At 42.5% G+C, this 15,101-nt stretch overlaps 1 long non-coding RNA gene across 8 annotated transcripts in view; it reads right to left on the bottom strand.

Annotated features, from left to right (window-relative positions):
- LOC138761205 (uncharacterized) overlaps nt 1–9,477 on the bottom strand; it is a 65,752-nt gene extending 56,275 nt beyond the window's left edge. For all 8 annotated transcript variants that reach the window (XR_011356184.1, XR_011356183.1, XR_011356190.1 and 5 more), the window contains exons 1-3: nt 9,388–9,477; nt 4,981–5,148; nt 3,953–4,127 (exon numbers count right to left, since the gene is read on the bottom strand). This is a non-coding gene — a long non-coding RNA (uncharacterized lncRNA). The remainder of the gene's footprint in view (nt 1–3,952; nt 4,128–4,980; nt 5,149–9,387) is intronic.
- Between the last annotated feature and the right edge of the window lie 5,624 nt (nt 9,478–15,101).

The following is a 15,101-nucleotide window of genomic DNA, read 5'->3' as shown; positions in this document are numbered from 1 at the left end:
ATTAACAAATGAGAAATAAAATATTCAATAAATAATATTTCTCTATAGAGGATTTGTCAAATGTTGCTAGTGTGCTGTCGAATAGTAAAATCTGAGGGCTATTGAGAATGTGGGAGAATAACATGATTCCTGAAACAATCAAATGGGTGACTGATTGTGGGCATGAACTCTAACAGGGTTATTTGCCATGCCCTTTTTCCATTGGTACAGATATCCTTTGATTTACACACTTTTCAAGTTTTTGCCTAATGAGCTTGTATTCAGGTGCAGGACCATTTTTAACCAGGAATATATTTATCACTGTGACATGAAACTATTGGAAGATCGTTTTATCCTGAGATTAAAGTTCATAATCCTTACTCAGGCCTGTGTGCGGGAGGGTGGGGTTGTGGGCGATCGGGTTGGACAACGACAGTGCGGGGCATCGGCTCTCGCTGCAGGGTGGCATCTCGGCGGATCACGGCCCTGTCACCGTGAGTCGCGGGTCGGCCTGCGGTAGGGAGGGGGAGTGGGCAACGGTCCTGCCGAGGTCAGGCCCCCCTGAGTTTCTGCCAGACCCCCCTTGACCTGCTGAGTTTCGCCCGGACCCCCCTTGACCTGCTGAGTTTCTCCCGAACCCCCTCCCCTTGACCTTCTGAGTTTCTTCCGAACCCCTCCCCCTTGACCTGCTGAGTTTCTCTCGGACCACCCTTTGACCTGCTGAGTTTCTCCCGGATCCCCCTTTGACCTGCTGAGTTTCTCCCGGACCCCCTTTGACCTGCTGAGTTTCTCCCTTCTGGTGTTTTTACAAGAACCACAGACTTTCGCTCATACATTGATGAGGGGGATCAAGGGCCAAACATTGTCAGGTACCTCTTTGCTGGATAAAGGATACAGTTTAACCCGCTGAGTTTCTCCAGTGTTGGGTTTTCACGAGGTAGAGTCAAAGGGCCGAAGGGCCTGTTTCTGATCTGTAATGTTCTACGGACCCTGCTCTTCTTTCCGTGCCGGTGTCCCAGGACCTTTCCAGGGCAGTCTCCGCGCTCAGGACCGCGCTGGGATCCGGGTCAGCGGTGGAGGAGCAGGTGAGCGCGGCTAATCCCGATCCAGCCCACGCCACTCCCGAGATTGCGGGGGGGGGGGTTCCACCCTACCTGCCCGACCAGCCTCGCTCTCCACGTGTACTCCGGGCACCCGCCGCTGGTCCGGTGGGAAGGCGCAGGGCGGCCAGCGGCCGGCGCCCCCATCGCCTGGCAGGGAGCCCCAATCTTCCCTCCGGCGTCCTGACTCCATCTGCAGCTCCAAGAAACGCTGTGCCACTGGGGTTCCGGGCGCTGGGAAGCGGCCTTGGCTTCCCCTGACACCGGCCAGGCCGCGTGGGGGGGGGGTGGGCGGGGGGACACGACAGCGTGTTTATAAAACCACCCACCACTACCTTTCAAGGACCAGGATTTTTCTCTCTCTCTCTCACCCTGGGACACAGCGGTTACTGTGCATGCGCCATACTGGCGCGGCGGCCAGCGGGCCACCTCTAATACATTTTTGATATGACCTTGCGGGCCAAATATAATTATATCGCGGGCCAAATTTGGCCCGCGGGCCAGAGTTGGACGTGTGCTTTAGTGGGTGTGTGGCCTCAAAGAGAACCATTTCCTTCAGCCTGAATTGTGGCCTCAAGTTCCTCAAGAGAGGGAGTTTAACCCACATGTTTCTGACTCAGTGCTACCAACTAAACGATGGTGATACTAAAACATAAATTAAATCCACCGTACAATTAAGAGGAAGAGATAGCTTCAAAGATTGCAGTAACGTACTGCTGATTTTGATCTTCGTAATTTTTAAAAAATCAAACAGACCTATTGCTTAGATCCACCTTGGATTAATGCATTACCTGGCAAATAATTTAAGATTTATATTTCAGATTTATTGTCAGAGTACATACATGACATCACATACAACCCTGAGGTTCCTTTTTTCTGCGGGCGAGACAGTTACCACTTATTTGTAATACAACAAAAACCATACACTGCGTGTACATGTAAACAAATAAAGAACTGTAAACAGATAACGAAGTAAACAAACTGACTGCAATACATAAGAAAATAAAAAAAATAAAGTGCACAGTTAAGAATCCTGAAATGAGTCGCTGATTGAGTTTGTTGTTGAGGAGGGGTAGCAGCTGTTCCTGAACCTAATAGTGTGAATCTTGTGGCACCTGAAGAAAGTAGCGAGAACAGAGTGTGTGCTGGGTGATGTGGATCCTTGATGATTGCTGTAGATAGGGAGGGTTTTGCCTGTGCTGTTCCTGGCTGTGTCCACTACTTTTTGGAGGGCTTTATGCTCAGGGGTATTGATGTCCCCACACCAGACCATAATACAGCCGGTCAGCACACTTTCCACCGCACATCTGACCTAAATGTGCTCACCCTCTCCACCTCCGATGCCCCAATGATCACTGCATTGTACATCTCTGGCTTTCCTGAAGTCAACAATCAGCCTCTTAGTTTGATGGCATTGAGGGCATTGTTATTGGTGCTGCACCTTTCAGCCAAGTTTTCAATCTCCCTCCTGTATGCTGACTGATCGTCCTTTATACTTTCTTTATATTTAAGCACGTTGGTCTACTGAAATCAAATAAAACCAGGAACATTATACCTTCTCCCAACAAGGGTGGGCAATCTTTTAATTTTTAATTCAAACATACAGCATGGTAACAGGCCATTTCGGCCCACGAGTCCGTGCTGCCCAATTAATTTATACCCAAAATGGCCTGTTATTGTGCTATATCTCTAAATTAAAAATTAAAAAAGGTTGCCTACCCCTGTCCCAACCCCCTGTCTCTTGTGCAGAAGAGAAGAAAAGAGAATTAGTGAAGGGCCGGACTTTGCACCACCGCAGCCTAAATTGATTAGCACACTCACCGTTCAGGTGAAACTCAACTGGTACATAGATAATGGGGTTCTTTTTCCACAGATGCTGCCTGACTTGATGTGTGTTTTCAGTAGGGCTGCACAGTTGGTGCAGTGGTAAGTGGAATGCCTTCACAGCGCCAGCAACTGGGACCAGGGACCAGAGTTCAAAACCCGCACAAGTTGGAAAATACACAAAAATGATTCAGTTAAGAGACCTATGCCACCACGGTACTGTAATGAATGGCATCTAAAGCACATCGGAGAATGACCAAAAGAGAGAGGAAACTAGTTCAGCCATCCATAGGTACAAATGTAGGTACCGGTATGCACGTCAGACTTTCTAATGCAGTGTTCTCAACTTTTTTCTTTCCATTCACATACCACTTTAAGCAATCCCTTACTAATCACAGAGCACTGATGGCAAAGGGATTACTTATAGTGGTATGTGAGTGGAAAGAAAAGGTTGTGAGCCACTGTATGTACAGTAAAATTCTTATTATCTGGATTTCAAGCAACCGGCAAAAAAAATCACAGAAAATAAATAGGCAAAAATTACAAAAGTTTAGAATTGGCATCTCCTAGTGGCTAGTTCGCCCAACCATGCAACATGCAATCTCAAGCAACTGTAAAATTCACTTATCTGGTATCTACCAATCCCCATAGGTGCCAGATACCTGGGGTTGTATTATAATAGTATTATAGAGATGTTTATAATGTCCAGATGTCCATGGGGCAGCACGATTAGTGCAACGCTGTAACAGTGCCAGTGACCGGGACTGGGGTTTGAATCCCACGCTGTCTGTAAGGAGTTTGTACGTTCTCCCTGTGTCTGCAGGGGTTTCCTCTGGGTGCTCTGGTTTCCTCCCATGTACTGGGGATGTAGGTCAATTAGGTGCATTTGGACGGCACAGGCTCATGGAGTGAAAAGGCCTTTTACTGTGTTGTATGTCTAAATTTAAGTGTTAAAATAACTCAGGTCTTCATAACCCAGGGGTGGCCTGTAATGTTGGAAAACTCTCATCACACACTGCCAGTGATGAGGTAAATTCTTGTGTACTCACATTTCTCCATCTTCTTCCTTCTTGTCAGTGAGTCGCAACATTTGAAGTTCCCATTCAAAATAGGGCTTCGGAGCTGGTTTTGGGGTGAAAGTGAATTCTCCATTATTCCGAACAGCTATTCCAAGTGAGTACAGGTATGTCCATTCCCCTCTCCAGGAGTCTGACTATGGTGTTCCTGGAAAAGTTGCCAATTAGTGAGCTATTTCAAATTACATTTATTAAATCACTCAACATTTCCCATTCAAAGTGCTTTGACATGTGAAGCAAAACCTCCATGATCCTGAATTTAATTCCCAAAGGCTCCATGTAGTAGAGACCAGCCTAAAAACCTGCCGTCAAATAGATTTTTAACCATCACTAGATTTCATGCTTGGAATTGCATCAGCAAGTTAATTGTCCCACTCCTTTTGGCAAGGCGACTTTAATGGCTGAGTCTGGTCTAGACATCTGTGAAGAGCCATGAGTAAATAGTGAGATACAGCCACAGGAAAGTCTGCAGGGGGCAGTGCAGTGCACAAAGTGCTGGAGAAACTCAGCAGGACCTATAGGAAGCAAAGGGTAACCAATGTTTGATCCATAAGCAGAAGGGTTGGTTGCAAATGGATATGTGGGTGTGGTTGGTGGAGAGATTCCCTTGTTTACCTCTTGATGAAGTTAAGAGCTCTTGTGGCACATGATTCCCATATTTATTCCTCCGTGAGATCTTTATAGACCCATGACCCACCTGCACTGGTCCCAATTGACGGTTGCCAATTAACCCACTAACCGACCAATCTTCACACCTTTATGAGCTAGAGGGAGTCGGGAACTGTGATAGTACAGATTCTATCACCAATGCATATATGTACATATGTACAGATGGTAGTGTAGGATGACTGTGATTGGCTGAGAGTGTAGCTGTTCTTAGGTCAGATCGTATAGGGTCTTAGCAACCAGGTGTGACACCCTAAAGAGGAGCAGTTGTCTGAGTCCGAGCAAAGCTGGTGCACATTCTCAATCCACCTCCATCACCCAAAATAGTTACTTACCATTTTCTTTGTAACCCCAGAGTTCAATGTTTAAAAGCTGTGCTGGGAGTAATGTCGTGTTCCAAAGGAGTGTCAGGGTCCCAGACACACCCGGTGTACCATAGTACTGCCATTTGGTTTGGTTCAGTAAAGTGCTTTTCCTTGCGTTTGAAAACTTGCTGTGATGCACTGCAGGGTTGAAGGGAACCAATAGAAAGAGAGTTAAAATAATTTACTAGGAGTGGCTATTACTGACCAGTTCTGACTCTGGCACCTCTGTCAGTAAGGGAAGATTCAACTCATAGAGGGAAATTATTTCAGACAAGTTCCTAACACTAGCTGCCCGATCTCTCTCCCCAACTCCTCCCCATGAGCTGGAGTTCCCTCTGACAACTCTTACAACTTCTGTGGTTGCAATTTCACTTCATTACCAGCTGATCGGTGTTTGATGCCAGCTTCAAGAATGCTCAGTCCTTACAGCGAGGTCTCACTGCACTACCTGGGGCCCAAAGCTATATGGGACAGTACCACACAAGAACGTGCCCTCTGCCCATGATCTCTGCAGCAAACACAATGCCAAATTAAATGAAATCTCTTCTGTTTACACATGATCCATCCCCCTCCACTCCCTGCACATTCTAACATCCCCATTCAACCATATTATCTGCTTCCACCCCCACACCTGGCAACCCATTCAAGTCTCCTATCTCTTTTTATGTCAACAACTTGCCCCACGCACCTCCTTTAAACTTTCCCACTCTTAGGGTTAAGGCGTTTCATCCAAGTCTCCCTATTACTTTGTTTTCTGAACTAGGAGGGCGTGAATGTTGAATGAGCTTTTCAATTGAGCTAATGCTTACTTTGCCAAGGTTCGGTGGGAAGAAAAGTTATTTGAAGTGAATGCCAGATGATGGAACAGCTCCCTGGTTTTCTACCTGTGCCATTGATATGTTTTCTGTGGGTGTGAAGTCATTCAGAATGATCTACCTGACATGTGAGGGCCACCATAAAGGTTTAAAGGTTCCTTTTATTGTCATGTAATAATGCATTAAAAATGCAATAATATACATGACAGACTTCAACTATTGTCTGCCTTTAGGCAAACAGAGATGCCATGAGCATTGCCAGATGCCCCTAAGAGTAGGAAAAGAGAAGCAGAAGAGTCCTTTCATAGTCACTGAGTGTCTGTGGAGACCCACAGCAGGCCATACAGCATCTATGGGAAGTAAAGGAAAACTAACATTTAAAATGTTGATTTGCCCTTTACTTCCTATAGATGGTGCGTGACCTGCTGAGGTCATAGAAAGATTATAGGCCTGTGATGTGCTGCAGAGATCGGTACTGGGTCCACTGATGTTTGCATTCTATCTTTACAATTTGGATGGCTATGTAGTTAATACCAAAATTAAATTTGGAATTGACGAAAATTGGTTGGGAAGTTGACAGTGAGGAAGGATGTCTAAATTTACACACAACTCTAGATTGGTTGGGAAGTTGGGCCAATGAATGGCAAATGGAATTTAACTCTGACAAGTGTGAGATGCTGCACTTCAGTTAGTCAAACCAGGGTAGGACTTACACAGCGAAGGGTCTCTCCCACCTCCTGTAGCTCCACGCATAGATAACCTCAATGATCTCAAAGGGACTGATTACCTCCCTAGTTATTCTTTTGCACTAATTTACAGTGCCCTCCATAATGTTTGGGACAAAGATACTTATTTTCTTTTATTTACCCCTGGGCACCACAATTTTAAATTTGTAATCAAACAATTCACGTGTGATTAGTGCACATTCCAGATTTTATTAAAGGGTATTTGTGTACATTTACAATGATACCCTGTGGAAATTACAGCAGTTTTTATACATAGTCCCCTCATTTCAAGGCATCATAATATTTGGATCATAGCAATGGTAGATATATTAAAGTAGTCATGTTTAGTACTTTGTTGCTTGACCCTTGCACGCAATGTCTGCTTGAAGTCTGTGATTCACAGACATCACCAGGTGCTGAGTTTCTTCTCTGGTGATGCTCTGCCAGGCCTCTACTACAGCCATCTTCAGCTCCCGTTTCGGGGTTTGTTGCCTAAATTTTTCCCTTCACCATGTTCAATGATTTTTTGATTGCATGATTGACTTGGCCATTTGAGAATTTTCTATTTTTTTTTTAATTTGAAAAACATTTTTCTTGTTTTAGCAGTATGTTTGGGATCATTGTCTTGCTGTAGGATGAAACACCATCCAATGAGTTTGGAGACATTTGCTATAACTTGAGCAGATAAGATTTTCTGTACATCTCACAATTCATTTTGCTTCTGCCATCAGCAGTTACATCATCAATGAAGGTATGTGTGCCAGTACCTGTGGCAGCTGTACATGCCCAGGTCAAAACACTATGTTTCATAGATGAGGTGGTGTGCTTTAGATTTGGGAAGTTCCTTTACGCCTCCACACTTTGCTCCTGTCATCACTCTGATACAGGTTAATCTTGGTCTCACCTGTCCACAAGATGTTTTTCCAGAATTCTGGAGGCTCTTTTAAATACTTGTGGCAAACTATAATCTGGCCATCCTGTTTCTGTGGCTAACTAATGGCTTCCATCTTGCAATATCGCCTCTGTATTTCTGTTCTCTGGACAGTAGTCATAAGACAGCTGTTTGGGGATTTTTCTTCATTATGATGAGAATTCTTCTGACATCAGCAGTGGAGATCTTCCTTGGCCTACCAGTCCCTTTGCAATTTCTGAGTTCACCAATACACCCTTGTGATAGTACAGATCTATCACCAATGTACATAGTACATAGATACAGATCTAGACTGTGCTTACAGCGATTGGCTGAGAGCTTAGCCACGCCTACTGTCTGGGCCTTAAAGGGTTGTGTCCCTAGCCAGGTTGGATCATTCCGGACTGGTCGGCCACCTGTGAAGAGCTCCTGTCTTTTGCTAATAAAAGCCTTGGTTTGGATCAACAAGTCTTTGATTCTTTCAACAAGCTCTACAACCCTTTCATCTTAATGGAAGACAGTTGATTTTGGTCATCCTAAGGTTTGGGCGATATCTCTTACGGTTTTATTCTTGTTTTTCGGTCTCTTAGTGGCTTCTTTGACTTTCATTGGCACAACTCTGGTCCTCATGTTGAAAGATGGCAACTACAGACTCCAAAGGTGATCAAAAACCTCAAAGCAAGCCCAGCTCTCTTATACCTGAACCAATGAAACAATTAAACACACCTGAGCACTCACAAACAGCTGTGAACCCTAATACCCCAAACATTATGGTGCCCTGAAATGGGGGAACTATGGATTAAAAAGTGTTGTAATTTCTAATGGCCATACCAAAATGTGCACAAATCACCTTGAATAAAATCTGGAATGTGCACTTTAATCACATGTGAATTGTTTGATTACAAATTTAAAAACGTGGAGCACAAGACGAAATAAAGGGGAAAAAAATGTCTTTGACTCAAACATTATGGAGGGCACTGTACTTGCAGAATCTCTCCGGATTCTCCCTTACCTAATCTGCCAAAGCTATTTCATATCCCCCTTTCTCCCCTCCTGATTTCCTTCACTCCTTATGAGAGTCACTTGATTCCTGCTGCCTGTGGCTGAAGTGCCTCCTTGACCTGAGCTTTAATATTTCTTGCCATCTAGGCTTCTCTACTCCTGCCAGCATTGCCCTTCACTCTAACAGGAACTTACAGTCCTTGAATTCGCATTGTCTCAATGTTAAATGCTTCTGACTTGCCTTCATCTCTCTAGCATGGTATCAGATTTATTGTCAGAATACATTCATGACATCACATACAACCCTGAAGTTCTTGTTCCTGCAGGCCAGGCATAATTACCACTTATTGGAAGGGCAAAAAAAATTGTACACAGTGTACATCATGGCTGTAATATATATACTTTAGTACAATGATCTGCAAATAGTTCCTGCCAAATACTATCAAAATTGGCCTTGGTCCAATTTATCATGTGGACTAGTCCGAACCTTTCCCATAACTATTTTATGGTCAATGACCCCAAAAGGACTCACTCTGACTCTTCAGTCATTTGCCTTGCCTTATTTTTCAAGAGGAGGCCCAGTTTTCCTTCCTCTCAAGTAGGACTATCTGCACATTGCCTGAGAAATCGTTGCCGAATATGCGTGCCAAATTCCACCTCTTCCAATTCTGCGAAGAAGTTCTGCCCCTGTCTTTGATGAGAATTCTTTGAGAGCCGCTCTCACTGCTCCCCCTCTGTTATCCCTGCTGCTGTCAGGCTCCATGACCATGTGATTACCTGGATTCATTTGTTACCCATTACTTCCTATGAATGCAACGTGACCTACTGAGTTTCTTCATCTCGCTTGTGTATTGCATTCCACCCCATCCAAGCCCTTCGCACTACGGCAATTCCAGTTAAGATCTGTAAAATTAAAATTCCCTACCATTACAATCTTTCAGTTATCTGCTATCTTACGAATTTGTGCAGACTACTGAGGTGGGGTAGGGAGGAGGGGTAGTGGACGGCATTATAGTAGAATTCCAGTGTCACAATCACCCCCTTCTATGACCTCATTTTCACCCATATAACCTCACTAGGTGATATCTTGACCCTGGCACCTAGGACAATGCTCTATCCTGGAATCGAGTGTGTAGCTATAGAATGGCCTGTCTGTACCTCTATCGAGTTTTCTATCGCTACCCTCTCCTTGTCTCCAACTTTCCCTGCTGTGCCTCAGAATAGGTCAGTGGTTTGTAATAGCCAATGGTCTGCCACAGACCTCTCTTCTGCATAATTAATCAGAAATAGAACTTGATAATAGGTTACAATTCATTGTTAGCTCTGAGTTAGAACTAAATATTTTTGATCACAAGGAAGTTTTTGCTTCCTTAACACTTTGGGGTGTATTTTATGGATTTTGGGCAGCTGATCACAAAAATCACCTTAAAATTTCCTATCACATATCATTCTTTATATTTAACCTATTTTTGTGATTTCCTGTCATATTTTAAGTCTACTTTAACCACACAAAACCATGACGTGCAACATGTCATTAAAAATTAATTTTCTTCATTCTCATTTCTACTTTTTCCCTTCTGATCTTGGTGCAGTCAGTGACGAACGCAGTTGAAAGGTTTCATCAGGGCATTGCGTCCGTGGAAAAGTGGTGTCAGGGCAACCGGAATCCATCAATGCTGGCTGACTATTGTTGGACACTGACTTGAGAGATATTTTACGAGCTCCCGTTTTAGTAAAATGGGATTAGCATTTAAGGGATAGTATAGACAGGAGGAACAGAATGGTCACAGTTAACATTCACCATCACAATGTAAGTCAGCCCAGTGACAATTCGATACATTGGAAGAACTGAGGGAAGGTTTGTCACAGACTGTTCCAGATTCGATACATTTACAAAGACACTGAGATTTTGCAAAGGAGAAACATGCTGGAGAAAAGACAGTTCTTTGAAGCAGCTCTCGTGGCCAACCATTTTTGTGGAATTCAGAGCAAAGCATTCTCTGTGAATGACTGGGCTTTTTCGATGGATTGACCTGTGCCAGGAGTGTCTTTTTGGGAAGCAAAGTGCTTCATTTTGATTGTGATTGTGGAGGTCACTTGGAGAGACTGCTTCATTTTAAATGTGACTAGCAGTGAAGGTACTTGGAGAGGTAGGGTCTTGGAAGCTTTGGGAAGGCTGCCCAGTTTGAGTCTTGCCAACAAAAGGACCAGGGGAGTGAATATTTCTTCAAAGGCAATGCAAGAAGAATTCATGAGTCTGTAGCAGCGACAACTCCAGTCTTTGCATCAGTTCATCATTAATTCCTGAGCATCAAATTTCAAAGGCCTACACTTCAACACTGAATTTGAAAGACTGATCTTTGAAGTAACTTTCTAGATTTTGTCCTGGACTGTAATGGTTTGGGTATATCTCACACACACACACACACACACACACACACACACACACACACACACACACACACACACACACACACACACACACACACACACACACACACACACACACACACACACCTATACACTACACACCTGCGCATAGCTGGATATAGATTTGGTGTTAAGGATAGTTTAAAAGTTAAGACTATAAGCTTAAGAGTTAGAAATAAAATTAGTGTTTCAAAATTAAACACTGTCTGGTTCATTGTCTATTGCTGCTCGTAACGTGTGGTTTGTATGGAGACCTATAAGAGAAGCGGAATGTTCGAGATTCAGGAGATACAGGAGGAATGGATGAGGCTGAGGACATGCTATCTGTTTAGGAATAGTTGGGGCTTCAACCTTACTTAGGGGGAGGGGTTTAGAATTTATCTTGGGTTTTTTTCCCCCTTTTTTGTTAGGTTCTATTGTTTCATTATGTTTGTGCTATTGTACTTCTGTATTTCTACATATGATGATTATGTAACTTTTTTTTACTGATTCTTGTAACACATACAATTATATTCAATTTTTTCTAGTGAATAAATATTAATAAAAATATTTAAAAAATAAAAAAACGAAAGGAATAGTTGGGGGAGTTGAACTGGTTTGTTACAGCATGTTCAACCTTAGACTCATAAGGTAGGTGTTCAGCGAAGCTTGTTTATGAATTGAGTAGTTACATAATCAGGCCTCGTTATGAGTCTCATACATGCTCCATTATATTATATAATATGTTCTTTTGTAATTGTAATTGTAATTGTAAAACAATTAAATTAGGGCTGATGGACCTGATAAACCATTGGGCGTAAGTGAAAATTATATCTTATTCTTGGGTCATTCTTTTATTGAGTATACAATATTTATTACAAAGAACCACTGCAAAAACCATGGAGCAGTCAAATGAGAGACATCAGAATGAATTAATTGCTGTTATTTATAGTGTTATTATCACTTTCAGGAAAGGGTATTAATACACGAAAACATTTTTACAGTTTTAGCTAAGAGGCAGTAGACAGCTAATTTCAAGTTATGTGTGACTGGCCACATCAATACACCTTTATATACCAATTTTATATCCAATTAACACTAGATCAGTATCTAGTGAGTCCCAGCTCCTGTGTGAAAACATGCCATATGAATGGAAGGTCAGGCCATTACTAGGCTAAACTGCAACTTGCTTCACCCACCCCCGCACCACGAGTCAACATGATGATAACTCGTCCTGTAAAATAACACTGGACAACAATTTTTTTCAAAAAGTTGGTTTCCTGAAAAAAAAAATTGGGGATTACGGCAGACAACTTCAAGATGAACACAAAGATAATTTCAGATTTGCTGTATCTCACAGGAAGTTGGAGAAACGTTAAATGATCCTTTTATTGAAGTTAGCATGTTTAATTGCAGAATGATCCTGACACATTGAGCTAGTTCGACTGACCTAAAAATGTTTTGCCGCTGATTTTCATTTGTACTCAGCATCTGATGCCTCTCCTGACACTGTCCAACAATAGTTGGTCAGCATTGACAGATTTCAGTTGCCCTGCAATGTCCTGGTGAAACCCTTCACCATGTTCATCACTGACAAGTTCAGCAGGGAATAAGTCTAAGTGTGAATGCAGGAAATGAATTTTCAATGACGTGTTGCACTTCAGGGTTTTGTATGCTTGAAGTAGACTTAAAATATGACAGGAAATCACAAGAGTAGGTTATATTTAAAAAATGATACGTGATAAGAACATTTTAAGGTTTTTTTTGGATTAGGAGCCCAAAATCCATAAAATACACCAAAAGTAGTCAAGAAGCAAAATCTTTGTTGTCCAGTCTAACTTGACTTACTGAGTGAGAAGTCCCAGAATGTGATTGACACCTGCTGGAACTTCAGCTCAGGAAGCAGACAGAGAGTAGAAAGTTCATGCAGCAACCTGTTTAAGTAAGATTACTGGAGGTCAAATCAAAAGAAATAACAAGGGAACATTTAATTTTTTTACATTTCTAATGATACAGCACTTTAGAAGGCCCTTCCCATAAAACCTATGCCACCCAATTAACCTACCAACCCCATATGTTTTTGGAGGGTGGGAGGAAACCAGAGTGACCAGAGAAAACCCACGCAGACACGGGGAGAATGGAAGAACTCCTTACAGACAGTGGTGAATTTGATCCTGGGTCTTTGGTTCAGTGATATCATTGTGCTAGCCATGTTACTCATGAATAAAAATCAGGAGAGAGAGTGTACAAGAGTGCGATCCTGGACTGTTCACACCTTATTGAGATCATAAAGGTCTCAATAAAGGATCTCAACCAGAAACATTGTCTGATCAATTCTACCCATGGTCTCTCTCTGACTCGCTCAGTTCCCCCAGCAGCTCATGGTTTGCTGAAATAAGGATATAAACTCTCTGTCTTCTTCTCCTGCACCCTCTGTGTTGGTCTTTATATCATAATTTCCATCCCTGAAATAGGCTATTTGCAAAGACCAGTCCCTGGCCAATTATTGTTTAAAAAATATTTCCTTTTCTCTTCGTATTAATTACTTCAAATATTAAAAAAAAACCCTTCATGCTTCAGGTAATTATATTCTTAATAATTTTCCCTGGGAGTTGGATCAAAGCCATTAAATTATGAAAGGCCTCCTTTTTCAGTCACTCTTCAGGTTTAAGTAGATCAAATATTAACCAAAATGTTTTTCTTCATGTCAGCTAAAATGCAATTAATTTCACCTTGATGTTGTCAATAAATAATTAAATTACTAAATGACTCCCTTCAAGACCATATCAATAAAAACCAGAAATATTTTTTTCACACACCCTGATTGAAAGGCTCCAGCTTTGCCACATCATCAGATTTCGGTCAGTATCTCAGAGACTTATAACTTTCTAAGTTGACAAAAATAAAGGAGTGGTAAGTAATGCATATTCTCTCCCTTTTGTTGGGCCCTGCTAAACCATGATGGCTATTTACACTGATCCAATTTGCCAGCATTAGATTCATATCCCCCTGCTTTTCTCAGCTTTCAGATTCATTGTCAGAGTATATGACATTCACATACAGCCCTGAGATTCCTTTTTTCCTGTGACCATCTAACTGGTAGTGCAAAAAATAAACTGTACATAGCATGAACATATAAACAATCAAAAGAACTCTAAGCAGATAATGAATGTGAATAAACTGTGCAATACAGGGAGAGCAAAGAAATCAATAACGTGCACAAGTAAGAGTCCTTAAATTAGTCCATGATTGAGTTTGTCGTTGAAGAGTCTGATGGGTAGCATCTGTTCCTGAACTTGGTGATGTGAGTTTTATTGCACCTATACCTCCTTCCTGATGGCAGCAGTGAGAACAGAGCGTGTGCTGGGTGGTGAGGGTCTTTGATGATTGCTGCTGCCCTCTGATGTCAGCGTTCCCTGTAGATATACTGAATAGTAGGGAGAGTTTTGCCTGTAATGTCCTCGGCTGTGTCCACTACCTTTTTGAGGCCTTTATGCTCAGAGTTATTGGTGCTCCCATACTCAACTGTGATGTGGCCGGTCAGCACACGTTCCACCACATATCTGTAGCAGTTTGCCAGAGTTTCTGATGATATACCAAACCTCCGCAAACTCCTAAGGAAATAGAGGTGCTGATGTGCTTTCTTTATTGGTGTGTTGGGTCCAAGAAAGATCCCAAGAACCTAAATGTGCTCACCCTCTCCACCTCTGATCCCTCAATGATCATTGGATTGTATACCTCTGGTTTTCCTTTCCTGAAGTCAACAATCAGCTCCTTAGTTTTGGTGACATTGAGTGCAAAGTTGTTGTTGGTGCACCATTCAACCAACTTTTCAGTCTTCATTCTGTATGTTGACTCATCCCCTTCCTTTATACAACCCACTACTGTAGTATCGTCGGCAAATTTGCAGATGGTGTTATTGTCTTACCGAACTATACAATCTCATCCAAATTCCTGTTCTAAAGCCTTTTAAAGATTGTAATTGTACCTGTCGCCACAACCATCTCTATCTGCTTCATCCTGATGTTTACTCCTCTCTGAGTTTCAAACAAAGCTTCTTCATCTGGTTTTCCTCACTTTTGACAACAATAGTCTGACAGTCTAAGTAACTCTCACACTCTCTCTTTCTCGCTCTTTCTCTTGCTCTTTCTTTCTCGCTCTCTTTCTCTCTCTCTCTTTCTCGCTCGCTCTCTCTCTCTCTTTCTCTCTCTCGTGGAAGTAAGAGTTTGT

This window comes from Narcine bancroftii, chromosome 4 (assembly GCF_036971445.1).
Source record: "Narcine bancroftii isolate sNarBan1 chromosome 4, sNarBan1.hap1, whole genome shotgun sequence".
Lineage (NCBI taxonomy): Eukaryota > Metazoa > Chordata > Chondrichthyes > Torpediniformes > Narcinidae > Narcine > Narcine bancroftii.
This window is presented reverse-complemented; position numbering and strand designations above follow the sequence as displayed.